The 22,111-nt window shown below is 39.4% G+C and overlaps 1 protein-coding gene across 2 annotated transcripts in view; it reads right to left on the reverse strand.

The window, feature by feature from the left end:
• Window positions 1-402: 402 nt before the first annotated feature.
• LOC145525598 (uncharacterized) overlaps window positions 403-22,111 on the reverse strand; it is a 94,384-nt gene continuing 72,675 nt past the window's right edge. The window contains exon 5 of one of the 2 annotated variants that reach the window (XM_081539055.1): window positions 403-2,743. The gene's annotated coding sequence lies outside the window, so the exon portion shown is untranslated. The remainder of the gene's footprint in view (window positions 2,744-22,111) is intronic. The other variant, XM_081539054.1, reaches the window with a different exon arrangement.

Consider the following 22,111-nt stretch of genomic DNA (forward strand, 5'->3'; position numbering starts at 1 on the left):
AGGAGCCTGGTAGGCTATAGTTCATGGAGTCTCAAGAGTCAGACACAACCTAGCAACTAAACTACCAGCACCACCAATGCCCTTAAGGACCAGCCATGTTGTCACAAATGGTAGGATATCCTTTTTTTAATGCTGAATAATATTCTATTGGAAAATTGAACTAGGTTTAAAATGGATTGGGCTTCCCTTGTGGCTCAGCTGGTAAAGAATTTGCCTGCAATGCGGGAGACCTGAATTTGATCCCTCGATTGGGAAGATCCCCTGGAAAAGGGAAAGGCTACTCACTCTAGTATTACGGCCTGGAGAATTCCATGAACTGTATAGTTGCAAAGAATAGGTAGTCAAGAGTAGGACACGACTGAGTGACTTTCACTTTCACTTTAAAATGGATTGGAGAACTTGACTTTCTTTTTAAAATTTTATTTATTTATTTTTTGGCTGTGCTGGGTCTTAGTTGTGGCTTGTGGGATCTTTGATCTTCATTGCCATGCGCAGGACTGTTAGTTGCGGCATGTAGGAACCCTGGCCCTTGGTTAAATATAGTGAAGTTTCTGGCACTCACCAAGGGAAAGACAGCTCAGAAATGCATGTTGAGATGCTAATGGTTCTGCAAAGGATTGCAGACCTTCATTCAAACGTGCAGATGAACACCCTCTTTCCTCTGGCCCAGACTGGCATTTGACTTATCCTGAGGAAAGGATTGCCCTGGCCCGTAACAAGTCTCATAAATTCTCAAGGCTGGTTGTTTTCAATTATAAGAAACATCTTTCTCATTCTGACCCCTCTGTAAAAATAGATACTTTCTTCCAAAGCCAAGTGGCAGAATGTTAGAGCCTGAGATGACCGTCAGGATGCTCTTCACTTCCTGCTTGATTCTATAGAGGAGAGAGCGGAGGCTCAGAGCCTGTCTAAGGTGGCAAAGCCAGCAGCAGCATCAGGAGGAGAAGCCAGGCCAGTTTCTGGAAAGGTCACCAATCACTCTTAACTAAAACAGAGGGGCAGTTTTTCCTTGTGAATTTATTTGCATATGACTTACATTATTTGTAGGTTCCACTGAATCAGTAAATCCAAGAGACAGCTAATCAGGAATTAGAGCTAGTAGGAACTGACGGGTCGACAGTGCGGTCCCAGGACAGACCAGCTGCTCTTGGCTGACACTCCAGACCTAGCTGCATAACTGACATGGCACTTTGACTTGTCACCACTGTGAGGAAATCTTTTCACAGAGAGGCTAGCTGGGAGTTTTCACTCTTATCATCAAAACAGAGTGTAGAGATTTTTGTTAGGTAAACTCAGCCTGTTTATAGTACCCTCCAGCGTATATAAAAGTCAGTAGTTGGTTGCTAGCTTGTGACAAACAGTCAAAGTCAGGAGTATGCTGTTTATACAGTTGGCATTGAATGCAGATTGCATTTTCACACGTAATGTTCTCTCAAAGCTAAGAACATTTTGATTACTGCATAGTTGATAGGATGACAACCTTTAATTTTTAAAATTATTCCTATCATAAGCTTTTTGTCTCTTGACTGTGATATAGGCTGAGAACCTGTTACACGTTGATATACTAAAGGAAATAGAGCTGAGGTGCAAGAAAAGAAAGGTGTAAGTCAAGAAAACAATTGTGATCTGAATTTTATCTTGTTCAGAACTTGAACAAACATTCATAAGGAGGGTAGAGGCTTTTAGATGATAGATGTTATGGAAGGTGGCTTTTAAAAGGCTTGACCTTGATTCTTAAATGCTTCTCACTTCTGTTTCCTTAATGTCTCCTTAAATTTCTATAAATCCTGAGCATCTTTTGACTTCTCCCCTCCTTTCGTCCTTTCTTTCGTCCTCCAAAATGTCCTCTCACAGTCTCTAGCTTGGACTTCGGGGCAGGGCCAGAGGCTTCCATGGCTCCCAGCCTTGAGCTACTGTAGCATCCATCCTATTGTCTGCATGAGCTTTCCCCGTTGCCAGGTGGTCCAGGAGACAGGAGGCACACGGTGAAACTGTGGAGACGGCTCCTGAGTCCTATCCTGGGCCTACTGGGGGTTCAACAGAGACCACCAGCAGGGGCCCTGGCAGGCTCTGGTGGGCTGAACGAGCTCGGGCCGGACCCTTCTTCTGTGTGGTTCTGGGCACATCACTCAGATTTTCTGCCCATGTTTTTCTTCATCTATTAAGTGACATGGTTGGACTATGTCACCTCTAATTCCTTTCTAGTTCCAGTGTTCACGATTATTCAGGAGACTCAGTTTGATTCAAGGCATATCCACTTCCATTTAATAAGACTCACGTTATGATGAGATTCCTCTCTACATCCTCAAAAGAATATAAAAAGAGATATTTGTTTTGGATGACAATAATTGAATGTGACTGCCTCTGGTGTAACTCCAGCATCAGGGGGCTTATTAAGCATTTTGGAGGAGCAGAATGAGCTGAGATCTCAATCTGACTTTTCCTTTTAAATTGGACCTGATTGGTTCTTCTTTCACTTATATACCCTGAAAATATCAGCTAACAATGGAACACAGTCAAAATTCCATGCAAATCAGTTTCTCCATGGCAGGTGGAGTGGCAGGATTCTCCAGTCAGGAGTCTGTCACTATGGTAACTAGCAGAGGCCCCTGCCCCAAATGTCCCCCTGTTCATCCATTGTAAGGAGCTGCGATCAGTCCTGGTCTCTACGGTCTAGTGAACACATTCACGTAGATAAAACTTGTTGGACAGAACAGCCAAATCTGTGGTTAAATACTAGTGACTGGGGAGAAAAGACAAATGTAAACGAGAGCCCTCATTTATGAAATGTTGAAATTTAAAAGAAATCAATGCCCTCCGGTTATCTGATTTGTGTAAACATTCAAACCAGAGCTTGGTGTGGGGACCCACTGGTGAGATGTATCAAACATAATATGTGAGGATGTATCAACTGTAATGGTTTAAAGTAGTCCATTTGCAAAATTTCTTATGAGAAAAGTAAAACAGATTCAAGATTATCCCTTTAATGTTTATTTCTCTCTTACTGATGCTGCTGTTTCCAAAAGTCAAGGAACAAAAGGGTTACATGACAACTAGGATGCAGGGAACCATGTGTTACTCTGGGAATGGCCAAGAAAGAGACTGGGGCTTGCATATGAACTTATCTGACCTGACAGGAAAAAGAGTTGAAAATCTGTTGAACTAGAGACTTAAAAAGACTAGAGATTGAGCAATCAGCAGAGACTTGCCAAGGACTAAAATTTATAAATATGTAATTATTTTCTCACTGGGATCATTACACACACACACACTTACACTCCTTTCTTATGTAAAGGAAATTGAACTTTCATTGTAAAGAAAGTGAGCATGTTCAGATAAATACAAAAGTAAGCCATATTCCCAAGTGCAATAATAGTAACCCATCTCAAAGATGGGTTAATCATCTTGTGATGATTAAGTGAGTAAATATAGAAATAAATCAGTTACAACAGTGCCTGGCCCAGAGCAAGCAAGCACTTACATGAGTGTTAGCCAGCATTGTGACCATATACCTTGATATATAGTCATCTGATTCCCCCCCAACTATTTCTCCCCAGCACTTCCTAGCTCCATAAGTGACATTATCATTTTTTAAAAAGGTTATTCAGACCAAAAATTTCACTTCTCTATCTACCTCACGCTGTGAATTCTGGATCAATTCTGGAAAATCTATCTTTAATATAGATCCAGAATTTAACTACTTCTCACCAGCTCCATTACTACCACACTCATTCAAGCCATGAGCGCCTCCTGCAATGGCCTTTGAACTGGTCTTTCTGCCTCCACTCTTGGGCCCCCTGTAGACTGACACACAGTAGCCAGAGTCCTGCCCCAGCCCAAACCCTCCAATGATTTCCAAAAGACCCTGGCCTTGCTAGCCCACCAGCCTTACCTCCCACTGCTTCCCAGCCACGGCTCCTTCTTGCTGAGCCTTGAACATGCCCACCATTCTTTTCCACCAGCATCTGAACTTGGTGTCATCTGGAGAGAGTCTTGTAGTCTGGCCCTCTTCCTGTAGATTTCTGTCCAAATGTCATCTCCTCAGAGAACCCTACCATAATCAGGCTATTTAAAATGGTCCCCTCCTCCACACTCCAATTATTTACCCTAATTTTAATTTTTATTCACAGCAATTATCCATCTCTGACATTGTATTTAATATTTGTTTCTTTCTCTGTACCTTTTTACATTGTAAACTGTATAAGAGTGGGAACTTTGCAAGTTTTGTTCACGACTATCTATTCAGTGCCTGGAACGGTGTCAGGAACAGTAAGAATGCAGAAGTGCTTCCTGCATATTTGATGAATAGATGAGCAAATGAACAGTCTCTTTATCCATATGTATGTTATAAATTTTATTACACTGTGTATTGTTTTGTGGCCCACTTTAATATTCTGTACTGCATCATGTGAATTTTCTCTGCCAGTAAATAGACCTTCACTACTCCATTCTTATTGGTAGCACAATAGATCTTTGTATGGATGTACAATAATTAATTGAAACAATATAGTATTAGTGGAACTTCAGACTGATTTCAAAATTTTCCCATTATAAAAACCACTGACATGAACATCTTTAGGAACAGCCTTAACGATAACCACAGAATAAGCTGTTGGAAATGACTATGATGTAAGGTGTGCTCATTTGTACTATGTATTATAGTACATGGCTTTCCTGATAGCTAAGTTGGTAAAGAATCTGTCTGCAATGCAGGAGACCCTGGTTCAATTTCTGGGTTGGGAAGATCTGCTGGAGAAGGATAGGCTACCCACTCCAGTGTTCTTGGGCTTCCCTTGTGGCTCAGCTAGTAAAGAATCTACCTGCAATGTGGGAGACCTGGGTTTGATCTTTGGGTTGGGATGATCCCCTGGAAAAGGGAAAGGCTACCCACTCCAGTATTCTGGCCTGGAGAATTCCATGGACTGTATAGTCCATGGGGTCGCAAAGAGTCGGACACGACTGAGCGACTTTCACTTTCACTTTAAAGTGGGTTGGCGAACTTGACTTTCTTTTTTAAATTTTATTTATTTGTTTATTTGGCTGTGCTGGGTCTTAGTTGTGGCTTGTGCGATCTTTGATCTTCATTGCCACATGCAGGACCGTTAGCTGCAGCATAGGGGAATCCTCGACCTTGGACATGACTGAGTGACTTTCACTTTCATTCTACTACATAGCGCCGGATCATCTTTCAGAGTAATTGTGCTGATTTTGATCCCACTGTCAGTGTTGGGGCAATCTTTATCATAAGCCTTGTGTTTGATATAGAAGGATTCTAGAGATAGAGGAGCAGGGTTGTAGTTACTGAACTTGAAAAAAGAAGTAATCTGACTCACAGCATTTGAAATGCTTTGGTGGAGTTAAGTATGAGGAATGTGATGGAGACTGTTTTGAGTTGAAGCATAAATACACTTTGGGCTTGTTGAATTGCAGAGCAGGGACAGACCTTTAAGCCAAGTAGCACAATAACAATGCTTCTCCCAGCCATCAGGCAAAACATCTGTCCAACAAATCCAGTCAAAAACCCTACATTTCTGCCTTATCGTAAGATGCTTACAGCAATGTGCATTTAGGTAAGGAGGGACGAGTGCTCTCCTAGGAGATATTACAGGGTTTCAGGGGTCTCAGGAACAGAGATTATTGGACCACATTCTTGAAGACAAGGATAGGCAGTTGGGTCCTGCCTACATGCTTTTACATATGATATTCTGGCCCCACTGTGCAACAGGTACCCTTCTGATGTTGTTAAAGTGAGAGATGCCTAGTAATGAATGAGTTAAAGAAATATACGTTTCTGTGGTTTCCACGTACTAGGCGCTCAACCTTCAGTAAGTCCAGCTTCACGGCTGGTGAATTCTCTCATTCCATGCTTTCCAAAGGCTGCTGCCCTGGGTGGGGTGCGGAGCAGGAGACATGCATTAGCTCTGGGCCCCCTGCCTCCTGGACTTGCAGTGTGGAAACCCCGCTCTCCGTGACTCAGGGTGAGGGGCTGAGCTGGGGGCATTGCTATTCCCCCTTGGGTCATCTGATTTTTATCTTCCCGATTTCACAGTTTGTTAATGACATTTTCAAAAGTTCTGTGGGTTCCAAAATTGTTTCCACAATTTCATTTTTTTTTTTTTTTTGCATGAGAGGTTTAAATTTGCCACTTTTTGAGACTGAGTGGTTACTGTCCTGTAATTTAAAGTGTGTGACATTTCAGTGTGAAAGCCTGGGCCCTCAGTCTGTAAGCTGACTCTTTGGGCCACTTGGACGGTTCCCTCTTGTTTTGATGGAAGGCCCACCTGTAGAAGCTGTGTCCGCATAACTCTTCACAGGTCAAGGATATGGCAGGTAGAGGGAGGAGGGATTTGGCGGCTTATTCTGCTGAAAATTCTCTTGGGCTGATAAACCAGGTGAGAACTCTTCAGGGCTTTGCCTGCTTCTTTGAGCAAGTCCTGTGTGCCAGGCATAGGGTGCTTGGTCCTGGGGCTCCCAGCAGGTATAAAACACAATCTCCATGTGCTCCAGTGGTGCAGAGTGGGGTGTTGTATTGGAGGCTGGCACCATATTGTAGCTCTGCCACTTACTATTTGTAGGACTTGCTTAAGCCACTTGGTCTGCCAAGGCTCAGTTTTTCCATCTGTAAAATGGCTTCAAATGTATCACAAATTGGAAAATCCGTCCACAGACTGCCTGGTGCTTATGCTAAGACATATAAACGATATCTGCACTCAAATTCTTCATCCTTTAGGGACTTAGTCTCTCATCTAGAAAATCACTACCTTTATTCCTAACAGTTGTGGTGAGGACCAGTTGCAATGATCTCTGAAAATCATCCACCAAGGGAAGGAAGAAGGAACTCGTTATTCCCTTCCCTTCAAAGCCTTTCTATTACTCAGAGGCCTGATCTGGCCCAGAGAGGTCAGGGAGGTATTTTGTTGGAATCTGATGTCCCCCCACCTCCCATTTTATGTTTTAACTTTATATTAATTCTTGACACATTAAATCTTGGGGTTTCCATTAGAATTTTGATTTGCTGTTTCTTTCTTTAAATATATTTGCCAAAAGTAATATACACATATTACTTCTATTACCATAATTTAAAAAAAAAATAGTAACACAGGACTTAAATAAAGTAGCAGTCGCCTGCCTGCTCATTCCATCATGCTCCCCAGAGGCATCTGTTTTCATTTCTTGGCATTTTGCTTTATCTTTCCAAATAATAGAACAATACTGCTATTTCACGTTATAATGATTGACTTTTCTTATGGAAAATGGAAGTTGAACTCTCTTACACAGGTACTCTAAGACTCATCCTCTCAGTGCAGTTAAGCCATAATTACTTGTTAAATTAGTACCCAGTGTAACTGCATTTTTAGGATAGTGTAAATACTGCTCATAGCTATGATTACATGTTCTTTTTGCACAGCTTTTTGTTTTTCCTAGAGTTCAAATTGTCTTAAAAAAATCTTCTTGGTGTTATGTTCTTGCACTAATTAGTTTGCATATTTCTTCAGAAGAGCATGTCTTCAGGGATTGGCTCCTTTTTTTTTTTTTCTCTCTTGGAGACATTGTTTCTGGATGATTTAGGTATTCCCATTATTGTTATTCAAGGAATTCTTTTCATGTTTCTTCCTGAGATTATACCCCTCATTTTCTGGGTATCTTGCATTCTTTTCATCTCTGTTTATTCTCTTGTTTTTATGGAACACATCCTCCAGTAACTTTTGACGTAAGGTACATAGGAAGTAAATTTTTTGAGGCCTCAAGTGTCAGAAAACTTTTATTGTACAATTACATAAATTATAGTTCAGTGGCCTATAAAATCCTAGATTGAAAACATTTTTAGATTTTGAAATATTGATAATATTACTCCAGAATCTTCTAGATTTCAGGGTGCTTTTAGAAAATTTAATGCCTTGCTGATTCTTGGCCTTTGATATATGACCTATTTTTTCTCTCTGGGATTTCTTAAGATATTTTTCTTTATTCCCAATATTCAGACATTTCACAGTGGTTTGCCTTGGTATGGTCTGTTTTTTATTTATTGTCCTGAGCACTCAGTGGACACTTCCAGTTCTGAAATTCATGGCCTTTAGTTCTGGGAAAGTTTCCAATACTATCTGATTTTTTAAACTTCCTTTTACTTGGTGTTCTTTCTGGAACTCCTATTAGTCAGAGATCAGACTTTCTGAATTGATCTTCTGTACTAAAAATTCTTTTTTCTTCTGTTTCCCCGTTTGTTATCATTTTTTGTTCTACTTCTACGAAGACGTCCTCAAATTTCCCTTCCTTTTTAAAATTTATTTTGCATGTATTCATGAGAGCACTTTCCTGTTCTCTGAAAGTTTCTCTCTTTTCTTTTTAAAATAATATCCTACTCTTGTTACTGCTATTCAAGTAGGCAATGCTTTTTCTTATCTCTGGAGATTTTACATTGAAGTTTAAGTTTTCTTCTGCCCCAGTCTTGTCTTTGTTTCATCTTTTTCATTTATCAATTTTGGTCTCTGTATTTAATGCATCTGATGGTCACTGACTGACTATGCTGACATAGAGAGAAGTAAGTTTCAAACTGGAGGTGTGACTAGCATATTTGACATCTGAATCAGATCAGTTCATTTTGGGATGGAGCATAGATAGATGCATTTTTCCATCTAATTTATTTAATGGAAATTCTCCGTGGTTAAGCAACTTTGTGTATTATTTTTATATAAATATAGATTTGGCATTTTAGAGAACAGAATATAAAATTTAAATTAATTTTTTGATAAGAACAAAGTTTCAAAAACATCTTAAATTCAAACTGTGACACTCCTTACCCTGCCACTGTATCCCCAAGGGAATGTATTTGCTCTACTGTTAGAGGTACTTTATTTATTTATTTAATTTATTTATTTTAGTTGGGGGCTAATTACTTTACAATATTGTAGTGGTTTTTGCCGTACACTGACATGAATCAGTCATGGGTTTACATGTGTTCCCCATCCTGAACCCCCCTCTCACCTCCCTCTCCATCCCATCCCTCTGGGTCATCCCATTGCCCCAGGCTTGAGCATTTGTCTCATGCATCAAACCTGTAATGGTGTTCTGTTTCACATATGATAATATACATGTTTCAATGCTATTCTGTTAGAGGTACTTTAATAGATGAGTTTGAGAAACTGTTGTGAGGCAAGGCAATTTGGATAAATGCTTTGGGAATTGGTTCCTTGGTAGAGAAGGAATCCATGATATCCTCCAGCAGGTCAGAAAAATCCATCTTCTCGTTTACCAACCAGAAACAGTCATGCTTTGCAAAACACATGTTTTCCACCAAGCATCACATGAAACCTGGGGTCACAATACGAAATGATCGGAGTAATAAAAGGATGGAAATGGCCTTCCAGCTAAATTCCTATAATCACTGGTTTAAATGAATCCCAAACCAAGTTTGTAGCTACAGAGTTAAGAGCTAGCTCAACTGTGGGCACTCTGTAAAAATTTATTTGCTTTTTTTGTCCTATAAGTCTGGACCCTAAGGAAATATTTTTGTTTCATTTTGTTTGCTTCTTTTAATTGATAATAACCAGTGTTGTCAAGGACCCAGGGAAACTAGAACTCAAAGAACTACTATTGGAATCTTTATTGGATATGATTTTTGATTGCAAACAACATAATTCACTCTGGCTACTTCACAAACACACACAAAAAAAAAGAAAAAGAAAAAAAGAGGAATTTAGTAAAAGATATTAAGTATCTCACAAATTTCCTCTCTAGGACAATGTGAAATGCTTATGAAATGCCCAGGGGAAAAAGCAAGGAAACATTTATCAATCTTCTCCTATTCTCCATCAGTCAAGGTTTATCCATAGGGCGTTAACTACCTCGCCCTGGGAGATTGCACATGAATGAAGACAGAGTGGGCTCCTGTGGGTTCCAAGAAAATCTCTGGGTAGGGGATATCGAGAAGAAAGAATAGGTCTGTGCTAACTTATTTTTAGAGGAAGATTTGGGGACTGGAAGTCAAAAGTAAAGTATGTAGGGAGAAGCTTTGAGGAAACTGGGAATTTGACTAACATTGAGAAGAAAAATAATAGAGAGTTTTAAGAAACACTGTTGTAATAAATTGGTTCTCTTTGACATCTCTTAAGACATTCACAAAAAGATTGAAATTGCTTTTAATTGCTCATATTTGTTGGACTGTGTTTATTTGAATGCTGTAACTTGCAAAGACTGAATGACCTGAGACTCTAGTCTATGAAACAGCTGTTAAAGTACAAAGTAGTCTTCAGTTTATGAGAGACAGGTTCTTCAGTCAGAATATCACGTCCACGTTCAATCTCAGTGCATTTCTAATGTGAACTTTCTAGTGGCTCTCGATCAACTGAATTGCATTACAAGCAGGATAGCTTGAAAAGGTCCCTGGAGATTTGACTACATCATTTGGGTATGAGCTGAAAGCCAATTTAATGAGTCTTTAAACAGCTGGATGCTTGTTCTAGTTTTTCTTTCACTTTCTGACAATTCAGGAAACATCCATGGGACTTTGAACTCTTTGAGAAAAATCACACACACACTTACATGAACATTTAGCAGAAAAATTTGGAGAATTTAAAATTCACCTAGTGGTGTTTGGAAGCCTAGAGCTAAAGAGCTAACTGTTCTCCTTACCACCAAGAGTATCATTTCACAGAACTTTCTGGGAAGAAACACGTGGACTCAATGATTCAAAGGGCTGGAATCTCCCTTTCTCTTGAGGGGGCTCAAGTGTATGTCCACACATAACAACAAGGGAATCTCCGGGGACTCAGGCTAGTTTGTGGTATCAGGAAGACATCCAAGTTCAGAGCAGAAAGTCTTGCATTATCATGAAGGAATCAAAGGTAATAAGCTAAGCCAAGAAACATCAGACCAAAGAGGAATGACTGGACAGATCTGAAAGGTCGAAACAGAGAATACCTGAACCTTGAAAGTTTGTATGTTTTGAGGATGTGATATTGATCAGGAGATATGATTCGAAGTCAGAAGTTTTGGATCAACACATTATTTGCCGCTTATTAACTATACGATCTTGGACAAATCATTTACCTCTCTATGAGCCTCATACTTTCATTGCATATGAAAATAGTAAGGTTCATTTTTATTGTAAGGATTAATATATGGGAAATGCCTGGTATAGTTCTGAAAAAGTGCTCAAAAATTAAATGATTATTCCCAGGTGGTGCTAGTAGTAAAAAGCCCACCTGCCAATGCAGAAGGCATAAGAGATGCAGGTTTGATCCCTGGATTGAGAAGATCCCCTGGAGGACAGCATGGCAACACACTCCAGTACTCTGGAGAATCCATGGACAGAAGAGCCTAGTGGGCTATATAGTCCAGAGGGTCACAAAGAATTGGACATGACTGAAGCAACTTAACACGTTTCTAAGACTGAAATTCTTCACAGTGAGAAACCTAGTTCCTGTCTCCACTACTCCTACCCTAACCCAATTCTGCTTCAGTGATAGATTAATAGATTAAAGGTACGGCCCCTTCCCCTTCCCCTGACCTCCTACCTCCACAATATTCACACACGTCAGACTCTACTTTGCTAAACTCCAATAAAACATTTAGAGGTAAGTAAAGACATCTGTATAGATATGGCTGAGCTTTAATGTCCTTACTGACCTTGACTATGAGAGTGACCAGGACAGGGAATAATCTCAAAGTTATACCTTATGAGGCACAATTGAAAGAACCATAGGAATTTATCTTGGGGCAGAAATAAAATCAAGGAAAGTTTGATAAATTATGACTTATTTGGTTCAGTTTGGATCTATTCTAGGGAAGTAGTGGTGTCTCCATGGTGGCCACTTGTGAAGGATTTGAAGGGGAATCTTCAAGCTGAGAAAGGGTAAAGAACCTTCATGGACTCCTGACTCTGAGGGTCGGTGGCTTTAGGAAGCACAAACTGCCCTTGTGGTATGCATGGCATTGGTGAAGGGGCCGCATTGTGTATGGGGTGGTTCCTGCACTTTCCAGCCTGCAGGTCTGGGCCATGCCATAAATCTGGCTCTTGGCATGTAGGGTTGGAGCCTCAGAATCCTTGTTATGATCATTCTGTCAGAGCTCTCTCAATACATTTCCTTTCTATTCTTCTTTCACCAGCTGGCAATTACACGCCACAGAAAGTGTACACAGAAGGGGCTTGTTTTGGTTACCATGTGGCTGGGTGGGAGGGAGCTCTGGCTGGTGGCTGATTCTCTGGGGTGACTGGGCATGGGTTATGGGAATGGAGGATGAAGTCCCTCATCAGTTCCCAGACTGCGGCCTCACTAGCACCCTGGAGCCTGTGAATAGTGTTTAAATCAATGGTCAAAGTGGAGAGAGCAGCTTAGTCCTCATTACTCCCCAGGACTAATTGACCTCTTCTCAAAAGGTGCATTCTTGATTTGGTGAGACTCTTCCTCATCCGGAAAGGCCAGTGAAGCAAAAAGATCTAATGTGAAAGGGTGGGGGTGAGGGGTCAAGGGTGACATTGGAGGGAGAGAAAGGTGCAGACCATTCACTAAATCATTTCCACCAGAATAGATGAGGACAAAGGCACCACCATCCCGGGAGCATTTGTTAAGGACTCAAACAGATCAAGCGCTGTGCAGAGTCTGGTGACCTTTTCCTGCCCTGGAGCCACTCAGTTTTGTCATTCTGATGAATCTCTAAGTTGTGTTCACTGAGTATCTCTGATAGCAAGTAAGTGATTTAACATAAAGGGTCCTTTGAGAGAAATGCATAGAAATGGAGTCAAGCTCAATGCCACTCCCAAGCATGCCATCTATTTTTAATTGTTCCCCTCATCCAGCTTAGTTATTAAGAAATAAATATGAAAGAAAGAAAGAGAAAGAGAAGAAGAGATAGAAAATGAAATTAAACAGCAAGAAGCAAACAACAAAAATAAAGTTTGATTCCTTTTTGAATCTTCTATTGATGATATAAAGCTCAGGCATTCATGCTACCAAGAGCCAAAACATGCATTCAGTGTGTTTGAATCGAACTTTAGAGAAGCCATTTTGAATATTCAATTTGATGCTTCCCACAGAGAATATAAATATAAAAGTACAGAGCACCAGAAGAACATCTATTTCCAAAAAAAACAATAACATTGCCATCCATTGTCAACTTGGTACTTTTGCCAGTATGACGGTAATAATACCAAAGTGAATCAGAATAGCATTGACTTAAGAAGCATTGAGTTGGTGATGGACAGGGAGGCCTGGCGTGCTGCAGTCCAAGGGGTCGCAAAGAGTTGGATACGACCGAGCAACTGAACTGAACTGAAGAAGCACTGAGATTCCGTTAGTTTGCAGTCTGATGGAAATTTTACCTCCAGGTTTTACAGTAAAGCTTGTATCTCTAAACTTACAACTTTGTTCCCAAGTTTTTTTCTTTTTTTGGTTTTTCCTTAGTGAGAACTTCTGTTCTTAAAACTTTTCAAGAGGCAAAATTAGCATTCTATTGTTGTACTATCCAATTTGGTAGTCACTAGCCACATGCGGTTTTAAATCTAAACTTTAAAAATCTAAATAAAATTAAAACTTACTTTCTTAGTCACTCCAGTTACATTTTCAAGAGCTTGGTAGCCACATATGACTAGTGACTACCTTATCAACATCACAAATATGGACCTTTTTCATCATAAGAGAAAATCTTGTTGGAAGCACTAATCTATATTTCTCTCCATAAAAATGTGAATCTTCAAAGTGTACTTCCTTAGCATGGAGAAAGGATGCTCTCATCTAAATACCCAGGCAGAGTGAAAATTTAGTGTGCATAATGGCACTTTAATTTCAGTTTCTGAGAGTGGTAATTATGAATCGATATTGTTTCTCCCATGGTCCTTAGATATGATGACCAAGGAACCTAAACAAAAAACAGTGGTCACCGACAGAATTGTGTCTGCCATTGTATAAATGGCATAGTCTTTTTGATACTCAGAAGAAAAGATCCCCATAACTGTGAGATTTTGTTTTCTTGATTCTTAATGGTTATGCTGAAAATCAACATCCATTTCCCTTCAAATGCAGATATCTACTGAAGAGACGTGACAGTTCTTTCAACTCTAGAACCATAAGAAAAAGCCAGATGGAGAAAGAGCAAATGGCTCTTTCCCAGATTTCTGATCATACTGACTCTCCTGGTTTATTGTGAAACTAGCATCACTCTAATGACAAAAACCAGAGAATGACATTATGAGAAAATTATAGACCAATATCACCCACAAACATAAAAATAAAAATCCTTTAAAAATAGTAAATTGAATATAATATATAGAAATGACAATACATCATGACCAAATGGGATTTCTGTCAGGAATGAAGGTTGGTTTGATGTTTGAAAAGTAATGTAATTCAACAGCCTAGAAAGGAAAAACCAAGTAATCATTTTGATTAGATACAGGAAAATGATGTAACAAAATTCAAAATTTATTTAGAATAAAAATTCTCAGCAAGCAGGAAATAGAAACTTCCTTAACCTGGTAAAGGGTACCTGTGAAAAATCTAAAGATATACATAATATATTGTGTGAACATCATATGACTATTTCTCCCTAGATTGTCAAGGCAAGGATGTCTGCTCTCATTATACCAATTAATCAATGTGCTGTAGGTTCTAGTCAGTTCATTAAGGTAAGAAAAGGGAATAAAAGGAACTTGTAAAGGAAGCAATAAACTGCCTATTGTCAGGTGACATGATTGTTTACATATAAAAATCTCAATCTAGAAAAATGTTATCAAATCCAATAAATGAATTTAATTAAGTTACAGGATACAATCCATTATACTAGAGTCAATTGCACCTTTATACATTATTAATAAATAATTAAGTGTTGAAATAACAAACAGCAATTCTTCATTTCAATTTATAATAGTACCCAAACAACAATAACAATAGCAACTTAAATCATAAAATAATACTTTTAGGAATTAATCTAACAAAACATGTAAAAAAGATCTAAATAAATGGAGACATATACATGGATTAATGGATTGGACAATTCAGAAGTGTCAAGATGTCAGTTCTTTACACAAAGCAGTTTGTAGCTACAACATCATCTTAATCAAATAAAAATCTTAGCAAGGTTTTTTCTTTTTTTGTAGAAATCAAAAAGTTTATTCTAAAGTGTACGTGGAAAACAAAAAGGATCTGAAGCCAAGATTAATTGGAGGATTCAGAGTGCTTGAATTACTATAAAGATACAATAACCAAAACTGTGGTGTTGGCAAAAATTTAGACACACAGTTTAACAGAACACAATAGAGTCTAGAAATACATTGCATATATGATCAATTGATTTTTAATAAAAAGACAAAAACAATTCAATGATGAAAAGATAGTCTCTAGCAAATGATACTAGGAAATCTGGGCAAACATACAAAAAAACCCTACCTAACTTTGATTTAGATCTCAGGTTTTATAAATACTAACTTCAAATGAATCATAGAACTAATATAAAACACAAAACTATAAAACCTCTAAACAAATGTGTAGAAGAAAATCTTTGTGACTTTGAGTTAGGCAAAGGTGTTTTTAGATAGAATACAAAAACACAAACCATAAAAGGCAATTTTGATACATTGGACTTTATAAAAATTTAAAATTTCTGATCATTAAAAGACACCAGTAAGAAAATGGAAAGAAAAGACTTGTAAACCATGTACCTGAAGGAAGACTGATAACCAGAATCTATGAAAAAAAATTCTCAAATCTCAAAAAGAAAACAATCTAATTTTTAAAAATGGGCAAAAGATTTAAACAGACATTTTAATTAAGAAGTGATCTGAAAGGCAAATATGCACATGAAAAGATGCTACATATTACTATTATATATTATAGTCATTAGTAAAACACAAACTAAAAAACATCATCCCTATCAAAATACTAAAGACATTTTTCACAGAAGCAGAACAATTTAAATTTTTTTGTGTGTGGAAGCACAAATAGCCCAAACAATCTTGAGGAAGAACAACAGGGCTGGACGAATCATACTCCTTGACTTCAGATTTTACTGCAGAGCTGCAGTGAAACAGCTGGTACTAGCTGTTGGGTACAGTGTGGTACCAAGCTACTGTTTGCTACAGTAGTACATACAAAGCAGTATGGTACTAGCACAAAAACAGACACAGAGATTAATGGAACAGAAATGAGGGCCTAGAAGTAAATCCACATACTTATGGTCAATTAATCCATGACAAAGGAGATAAGAATATATAATGGAGAAAAAGACAGTCTCTTTAATGAGTGGTGCTGGGAAAACTGGACAGCTACATGTAAAAAATGAAATTAGGATGTTTTCTCATACCATATGCAAACATTAATTCCAAATGAATTAAAGACCTAAATGTAGGACCAGAGACCATGAAACTCCTAGAATAAAACCTAGGCAGGACATTCTTTGACATAAATCATAGCAATATTTTTGGATCTGTCTCCTAAAGCAAAGGAAATAAAAGCAAAATTGAACAAATGGGATCTAATAGACTTAAAACTTTTTGCACTGCAAAGGAAACCATTGATAAAATGAAAAGACAACTTATTGAATGGGAGAAAATATTTGCTCATGATATGACTCATAAGAAGTTAATATCTGAAATATGTAAACAGCTCATACAACTCAAAATCAAAACACAAAACAAAACAAACAGCCAGATTAAAAAATGGGCAGAACACCTGAGTAGACATTTCTCCACAGAAGACATACAGAAGGACAACAGACACATGAAAACATATATTATGATATATGCCCAATAAACAGAGAAAAGCAAATTAAAAGCAAAAAGAGATATGATGTCCCACTTTTCAGAATGGCTATCACTAAAAAGACCATAAATAACAAAATGTTAGCAAGGATGTAGAGAAAAGGGAACCTTCATACTCTATTGGTGGGAATATAAATTGGTGCAGTCTCTGTGGAAAGCAGTATGGTTTCTCAAAAAATTAACAATAAAATTATCATATGATTCAGTAATTCCATTCCTGGGAATATATCTGAAAAAAAACCCCCACTAATTTGAAAAAATTTATACACCCCAATTTTCATAACAGCATTATTTACAATTGCTGAGATATGGAAGCAACTTAAGTATCTATCAAAAGATGAATGAGTAAAAAAGAAGTGATATACATATACAACAGAATACTATTCGGCCATGAAAAAGAATGAAAATTTGCCATTCCCAACAACATGGATGGACTTGGAGGGTATTATGTTAAGTAAAATAAGTCAAACTGAGAAAGATAAAGGTGACTTTCACGTGGAATTTAAAAAAACAAACAAACTAGGGATATAACAAAAAGGAAACAGACTCACAAATAGAACAAACTAGTGGTTAGCAGTGGGGAGAAATGGGAGAAGGGCAAGAAAGAGGTAGGGGATTAAAAGGTGTAGACTAATGTATACAAAATAAATAAGCTACATGGAAAAATTGTACAACACAGGGAATATAGCCAATAGTTTATAATAACTATAAATGGAGCATAATCTTTAAAAATTGTGAATCACTATGTTGTACACCTGTAACTTATAAAATAACATCAACCATATCTCAATTAAAACAGAAAAAAAAATATTGGTGTATTATTACACACCTATTGGAATGGCTAAAAAAAAAACAAAACCCAAAACAGGAAACAAAAAATAATACCAAGTGCTGACAAGGCAGCAGAGTATGAATATATATGAAAGCAAAATGTTATGGTTAATTTGAAGACAGCTTGTTAAGTTTCTTATAAAGTTAGGCATTCTGTTTTACCCAGCAATAAAAATCCTAGGTATTTTCTCAAGAAAAATGAAAACATACGTCTTCACATAAACTTGTATGTGAAATGTTTTTATCAGTTTATTCAGGATTGCCAAATCTGGAAGCAACCCATGTAGAATGTAGAGTATGTGGAATCTAGAAAAATGGGACAGATGAACCTATTTGCCTTTTCAATGCTGTTCATGGAGCTCTCAAGGCAAGAATGCTGAAGTGGTTTGCCATTCCCTTCTCCAGTGGACCACGTTTTGTCAGAACTCTCCACCATTACCTGTCTGTCTTGGGTGGCCTTACATGCATGGCTCATAGTTTCATTGAGTTAGACAAGACTGTGGTCCATGTGATCAGATTGGTTAGTTTTCTGTGATTGTGGTTTTCAGTCTGTCTGTCCTCTGATGGAGTAGGATAAGAGGCTTATGGAAGCTTCCTGACGGGAGAGACTGACTGAGGGGGAAACTGGGTCTTGTTCTGATGGGCGGGGCCACGCTCAGTAAATCTTTAATCCAATTTTTTGTCAATGGGTGGGGCTGTGCTCCCTCCCTGTTATTTGACCTGAGGCCAAACTACCGTGGAGGTAATGAAGATAATGGAGACCTCTTCAAAAGGTCCCATCTCACATGCTAGCAAAGTGATGCTCAAAATTCTCCAAGCCAGGCTTCAACAGTACATGAACCGTGAACTTCCAGATGTTCAAGCTGGATTTAGAAAAGGCAGAGGAACCAGAGATCAAACTGCCAACATCCGCTGGATCATCAAAAAAGCAAGAGAGTTCCAGAAAAACATCTACTTCTGCTTTATGGACTACGCCAAAGCCTTTGACTGTGTGGATCACAACAAACTGTGGAAAATTCTTAAAGAGATGGGAATACCTGACCACCTGACCTGTCTCTTGAGAAATCTGTATGCAGGTCAGGAAGCAACAGTTAGAACCGGACATGGAACAACAGACTGATTCCAAATTGGGAAAGGAGTACGTCAAGGCTGTATATTGTCACCCTGCTTATTATATGCATCATGAGAAACGCTGGGCTGGATGAAGCACAAGCTGGAATCAAGATTGCCAGGAGAAATATCAATAATCTCAGATATGCAGATGACACCACCCTTATGGCAGAAAGTGAAGAACTAAAGAGCCTCTTGATGAAAGTGAAAGAGGAGAGTGAAAAAGTTGGCTTAAAATTCAACATTCAAAAACGAAGATCATGGCATCCAGTCACATTACTTCATGGCAAATAGGTGGGGGAACAGTGGAAACAGTGTCAGACTTTATTTTTTTGGGCTCCAGAATCACTGCTGATGGTGACTGCAGCCATGAAATTAAAAGATGCTCCTTGGAAGAAAAGTTATGACCAACCTAGACAGCATATTAAAAAGCGGAGACATTACGTTGCCAACAAAGGTCCATCTAGTCAAGGCTATGGTTTCTCCAGCAGTCATGTATGGATGTGAGAGTTGGAGTATAAAGAAAGCTGAGCACAGAAGAATTGATGCTTTTGAACTGTGGTGTTGGAGGGTCCCTTGAGAGTCCCTTGGACTGCAAGGAGATCCAACCAGTCCATCCTAAAGGAGATCAGTCCTGGGTGTTCATTGGAAGGACTGATGCTGAAGCTGAAACTCCAATACTTTGGACACCTGATGTGAAGAACTGACTCATTGGAAAAGACCCTGATGCTGGGAAGGATTGGAGGTGGACGGGGGGCCTGGCGGGCTGCATTCCATGGGGTCGCAAAGAGTCGGACATGACCGAGTGACTGAACTGAACTGAACCTATTTGCAAAGTAGAAATAGAGGCACAGATGTAGAGAATGAATAGCCAGACTCCAAGGCGGGAAAGGGAGAATGGGATTAATTGGAAAGTTGGGACTGACATATGTACACTACTATGTCTAAAACAGTTGACTAAGGAGAACATGCTGCACAGCACAGCGAACTCCACTCGGTGCTCTCTGGTGACCTAAATGGGAAGGAAATTCAAAAAAGAGGGGATATATGTGTCCAGGTAGCTGATTCACTTTGCGGTACAGCAGAAACTACCACAACATTACAGAGCCACTACACTCCAATAAAATTTCTTTAAAAAATGCAATGTTTTTTGAACCTCAAAAGTATGGGAAGTGTAAGGAGAAAAACACAAATAGCTACATACTCTATAATTCGATTTCTATGATTTCTGAGACAGGACAAATTATAGGATTAAAAATTATCAGTGATTGTTAGGACTGAAGGCTCAAGGGTAATGAAATATTTGATATCTTGATTGTACTGGTGGTTACATGACTGTGTACATTAGTCAAAATTCAGAACTGTACACTTAAAAGGAAGGAAGTTTACAGGATATAAAGAGTACCTTAGTGTGCAAGTAGAGACAGGCAGAGAGAGAAAACTTTGGACTTGTTCTAGATTTTCTCTCACATTTTAAAATGAATGACACCTCAGCCTCTGAAGGTTTGATCTTGTTTTGTCACCAAGGAAAAGTGGATCCGTGACCAAGGAGAATCTGTGGGTGCTAATACGTGGCAAGGCTTTGCCTCTGCCTTGGAATCTTGCTTTGGGTGGGATCTGATCTACTGAAACCACCTGATCTCTTGGCAAGTTTGGAATCCTGTGCACCAATCGGAGAGGGGCCTGGTCTCCACCGGTGGAGGTAACCCTCAGGAGGAGCATCCATGGAAAGGCTTAATAAGTGCTATGTCCTGGGCCTTATCTTATTTCTTCCAACAACACATTGAGACAGGTTCTATGATTTATTTCTATTTTACATATGAAGAAACTGAGGTTCAGAGAGGTTGAATAACTTTACCGTACAGTTGTTAAGCGGGCTGGTGACCTAAACATGGCTTTGTTTGGCCTCAGTTAGGGGGCAACAGGGGCTGCTCAGGTAGTGCTAGTGGGAAAGAACCTGCTTGCCAATGCAGGAGACATAAGAGATGCAGGTTTTGTCCCTGGGTCTGGAAGGTCCCCGGGAGGAGGGCATGGCAGCCCACTCCAGTATTCTTGCCTGGGGAATCCCTTGGACAGAGGAGCCTGGAGGGCTACAGTCCATGGGGTCACACAGAGTCGGACACGACTAACACGACTTAGCACACAGGCAGTAGGCACCAGGCGTGTCACTTACCCTCCCCTGCTTCATACTAAGATAGCGGTTTTTACCACGTGCCACTCCCTTGCCCTTTTTTCTTCTTGAAGTGACTTGTTTAACTTGATTTTGCTTGAATCAAGTTGCCGGAAATAGGGGTCAGCAATTCTCTGTTGTATTTTCCTCTAGGAGGGGACTAGGGCTTGGGCATAAGTCCCTGCTGGCTGTTACCTGAGAGACAGTGTGTGAGTGTGTGGTTTGCTGTGGCCTTCCCCTCCACCTCTAACCCAGGAACGGCCCAGTTCCCATGGACTCCAGAAGTGAGTCTGGACCCAGACGTCTGTCCTTCAGTAAGTAACCTCCAATGTCCCCTGCCTGAGATGGCATTACTTTCACTAGGACAGCTCTGACGGCTGAGCGGTCTCTGTCTTTCCTTTTCTCTAGGTCTTGGGACCAAGGCCAAAGTTGTGTATTTTGTTGCAGCGCACTGTGAGTCTTGGCAGTCCAGATTTGCTTAAACATGTAATATAGGTCCTGGTGAATCCTGCCAGTTCAGGAGAGCTAAGAAATACCACCTTAATTATTATGTCACTGCTCACGTTTTCTTTCTTGGAAATCAATCTTGGTGTTATCTTGGAATTCATACTTTTATCTTGACCTCCTCATGTGAAGAAAATCTTGTGTATATAAGCAGACAGCCCTCCATATCCATGAATTCTCCATCCATGGATTCAACCAATCTGGGATTGAAACCATTTGGAGAAAAAATTCTAGAAAGTTCCAAAAGGTAAAACTTGAATTTGGGCAACTATTTACATAGCATTTACATAGTATTATAAGTAATACACTAATAATAAGTAGGTATTACAAGTAATCTAGAGATGATTTAAAGTATAAGGGAGGATGCGCATAGGTTACATGTAAGTACTAGCTTGTTTTATATATGAGACCTGAGCATCTGTGGATTTTGGTATCTGAGAAGTTCCTGGAACCAATCTTCCATGGATACCAAGAGATGAAAATAATCCACTCTTTCAACATGACAATTTTCAACAAGTATCCCCAGCAGAAGAAAGCAAAGTATTTCCAGGGTGGCCACACCCACCCTTTTTTGCTCTAGCTGTCTCCTTGCAGGGCCCAACCCCGTGGCTCTCATGTGCATAGAGCAGGCTGCCCCTGCTTGTAGGTCCCCCTGCCCCAGCCCCTCTTCAGACTTCCCATCCCAGTCTTCCTCACTAACTTGCTCACACTAGTGTCCCCTTCAGCTCAGAAGTCCTCCAATCTAA

Source organism: Giraffa tippelskirchi, chromosome 11, assembly GCF_054371585.1.
Source record: "Giraffa tippelskirchi isolate mGirTip1 chromosome 11, T2T-mGirTip1v1.2.pri, whole genome shotgun sequence".
Taxonomy (NCBI): domain Eukaryota; kingdom Metazoa; phylum Chordata; class Mammalia; order Artiodactyla; family Giraffidae; genus Giraffa; species Giraffa tippelskirchi.